Below are 4,005 nucleotides of genomic sequence, written 5' to 3'. Positions count from 1 at the left end.
GAGACGTTGAATAAATTACCTCCCCTTTAATAACAAAAAAATATGAATCCTCAACCATTTTCTCTCTTAAACAACCCTAAAACAGGACTAAAATTATTTTTAAATGAATATAGGATGGTATACTTCAATCAGACAGTAACCCACCTACAAAAACAACCAAAAGACACGTAGTGGGCAAGAAACAGTCTTGAACAAGGTATTCATTTAATATGTAAAGCTTAAATGGTCCCAAGTCTACAAAAGTGTGTATAGATTAAATACAAACATTAATACAGACAAACTTTGCAAAGTTAAAGATATTAAGATGTGACGTCAAACATACATGAGTGTTATATATGTATGCAAATACAAATTAACATATTTTTGCATTTATACATGGATTTATCAAATAAGAAATAATTTTGGGTACTTCCTTATTCATCGTAAATTATGGGCAAACAAAAGACAAACAATAAAAATCAGATTTGTGAGCTAGAACACACAGTGAACTATGCATCTATTTTTAGAAGCAGATCATCCAGGAACAACAATCAATCTTAATTCAGATGATGAATCATAAAAAAAGTGGTCAAAGAAGAATGAAAAGGTACTAACTAGCATTCAATTTATCTGAAGACTTTGCACAATTTTTTTGCATTTGTTTCTAAAATATCGTCCTGAAAATGCATGAAATATTTGCCACTGTATTATGCAAACAACAATCAATGAATGTATACAATACCGTATTATCCAGGCATCAGTAAAACATGTCAAACATGAACCTGCATTATATGGTCTGAACCGTAGTCTCATAAATTAAAAAAAGCTTACAAAATTGTTTCAAATGTGTCCTAATCATGCTTAAAATAAACTTTGTGTTTTAATTATTATCTATTGCAGATGCGTTAAAATTCTATGACCCAGATGCCAAATATTTATGGTTAGGACTTCACCACTGCTTGTACACGACTTCCTGCCATAATGGGATTTAGGGAACGTCTTCAGGAAGGCAATTAAAAAAACGAATGGTACTTCACAGAACTTGCATACAACTATACATTCCCTGAACCAACACCAAGATACTTTATATGGTGCCGTAAAACATGGGAGTTTAAATTGCATCCAGCTGCAAAAATGGATTTTGAATGCGGGTAATGTTTTTTTTCGCTAGTTAAAGATAATTTGTAAATATTTTATTTAACATATGAAGCAACTAAAGAAATTGTAGCAGTTTCATACAGTTTATTATGAAGCCCTTTTCTAGTTTCAGAAGAATGTATATACAAAACCTATAAATAAGCATTCAAAATTAAGTGCCATTATCAAATCTTCAAATGGGTGTATCACTGTTCAACAACAACTATCAATCAAATCATACAACAGGTGGTTTTAGGATGCCTTCTATCAAGTTCTTCTGATTAATTTGTTTTTGGCATAATATATTCATGCATGCAGGCTGGCTAAATATCTTATTCTCTGCTTTAATAGTTGTATCAAATTTCATTGAGAAAATTGATTGAAATCATACTTTGAAAAAAAATAGCTAGTTAATTAGTTAATTCATCACTATATTGTACATACCTCTTGCCTATTACACTACCAGTCTTACATGTACGAGAAAATGTTAACTATCTTCCATGTTTGAATGTACATACTGTATGTTAGGTGACAATGTAAGCTTTGAACATAAATTTATTGGGAAATTTCATAACAGCCGTATAAAAGCAGGTGACTTTTATGTGCATGGTCATACCATTTGATTCTTTTTTTTTAATTTCAGTTCGATTTTCAACATCAGATATTACCCAGCTTATAACCAAATCGACCGAAGATGTAGAGAGGAAACAACAGGAAAGGATGGCTCTACAAACAGAACTGGTCAATGTCGTGAAAGACTCTGTATAACAAAATCTAGAATTGGAACTTTGAATGAAAAAAAAACTGTTTCAATGATTACATAGCACAGGGTTATTTTAATTTTTATTGGAAGTTTGTGATTATGACTTAAATAAATGACACTTAAGATAGGTTTATTGAACTGAGATATTTTTTATGAGGAAAAGTTGTGAACTGTTGATTGGTGTTGATTTTCAAATTTATTGAAAATATTATCTTATCATTTAACTTGAAACTTATGTATATATTCTGTTTCCTGATTAATTCTAGGAAATAGCATGAAATATGCAATTCATAACTGTAATTCCAACATAATTTTGATTTAGGTTATGGATACCTTTCGTATATATTTTTGGATAAATACTCAAAATTTGCCAAATTCTGCCAAACTTGCGGTTTAAGGCTATCTTCAGGCATTTAGAACTTGGCCATAATATTGTAAGATTCTCAAAGTGCCCACATGGAGTTGTGAAACTATTACATTGATTAAAGATTGACATACCTTTTGAAACGCGGCCCTATTGTGAAATAAGTTCGGGGAATATTGGCACTACCTCTTTGATTTTAAAGTCAAATCAATCTTGAGTATGAATCCGCACGTACAAACGCATGCACTCACGCAATAGACATACGGTCTTCAAAAAAGAGGGGTGTCTATGCTATAAATGTCAAGATCTTAATCGAGTATTGAAATGTAAATAGATATAAGAAGATGTGGTATGAGTGCCAATGAGACAACTCTCCATCCAAATCAAAATTTATAAAAGTAAACCATTATAGATCAAAGTTCGGTCTTCAACACGGAGCATTGGCTCACACCGAACAGCAAGCTATAAAGGGACCCAAAAATTACTAGTGTAAAACCATTCAAACGAGAAAACCAACGGTCTAATCTATATAAAAAATTCTTCTGTCAAAGTTTGGTATAAATCCAGGATAGTTTATGAATCTAATAAATGTTTTAAAAACTTTAACTGCAGACTGTATTTAATGTTAACTGGAAGAAAAACTAAGTCCATTTATAAGTAAAATACGGATAAACAGGTACAAAACTTTAACAAAATTTCCTTCTAGATACTAGCTTTTGATCATAAACAAGCTTCTGTCCAAGTTTGGTACAAATCCAGGATAGTTTAAGAAAGTTATTAAAATTTTAAAAACTTTAACCACAGAGTGAATGTATTGTTTCCTGGCAGAAAAACTAAGTCCATTTATAAGTAAAATACGGAAAAAATAAAAAAACTTTTTTAACAAATTTACTTCTAGATACTATCTTATGATCATAAACAAGCTTCTGTCCAAGTTTGGTAGAAATCCAGGATAGTTTAAGAAAGTTATTAAAATTTTAAAAACTTTAACCACAGAGTGAATGTAATGTTTCCCGGCAGAAAAACTAAGTCCATTTACAAGTAAAATACTGAAAAACAGGAATTTTATTTTTACAAAATTTACTTCTGGATACTATCTTATGATCATAAACAAGTTTCTGTCCAAGTTTGGTAGAAATCCAGGATAGTTTAAAAGAAAGTTATTAAAATTTCAAAAACTTTAACCACAGAGTGAATATTTGTGGACGCCGCCGCCGACGACGACGCCGACGCCGACGCCGACGGAATGTAGGATCGCTATGTCTCGCTTTTTCGACTAAAGTCGAAGGCTCGACAAAAACGAGAAACGAGAAACGCTTATGAACCACATCAACAAACGACAACTACTGAACATCAGATTCCATTTAGTTCTCAACGATGTTAAGATTTTAAAGCCTAGAAATAGTGGAGAAGGATCTGCTAATTCTGCTTACCCTTCAGGAGCACATGATACACCCCCATCCCCACCCCCCAGGTTCTGGTGGGGTTCGTGTTGCTCAAGTTTTTATGTAGTGTTTTGTGGACATGTTTTTCTTTTCTGTGTCTTTGTTTTTGCCATGACGTTGTCATTTTTCTTCGTCTTATGAGTGTTGAATGTATAAAACAGTATAATATAAGGTTTGGCGCCTTCCTCCTCCCTTAATCTACACGTAACCGCTTCCCCTTTTTAATAGTTCGCTGATCCACTACTGATTTAGTATAAAGAACCTAAATATTAGGTATCTGTGATTTACCTCTTTCGAACAATGCATCAAGATAAATA

General features: G+C 32.3%; 1 long non-coding RNA gene across 1 annotated transcript; it reads left to right on the top strand.

Annotated features, from left to right (window-relative positions):
* Positions 1 to 510: 510 nt before the first annotated feature.
* Positions 511 to 2,007, top strand: LOC127701210 (uncharacterized). The gene is made up of 3 exons (XR_007981874.1): positions 511 to 586; positions 880 to 1,130; positions 1,760 to 2,007. It is a non-coding gene; the product is annotated as an uncharacterized LOC127701210 (long non-coding RNA).
* Positions 2,008 to 4,005: the final 1,998 nt, after the last annotated feature.

The sequence above is a fragment of the Mytilus californianus genome, unplaced genomic scaffold (genome assembly GCF_021869535.1).
Source record: "Mytilus californianus isolate M0D057914Y unplaced genomic scaffold, xbMytCali1.0.p SCAF_5, whole genome shotgun sequence".
Classification (NCBI taxonomy): domain Eukaryota; kingdom Metazoa; phylum Mollusca; class Bivalvia; order Mytilida; family Mytilidae; genus Mytilus; species Mytilus californianus.
Note: the sequence above shows the minus strand (reverse complement) of the source record. Positions and strands in the feature narration are given on the sequence as shown.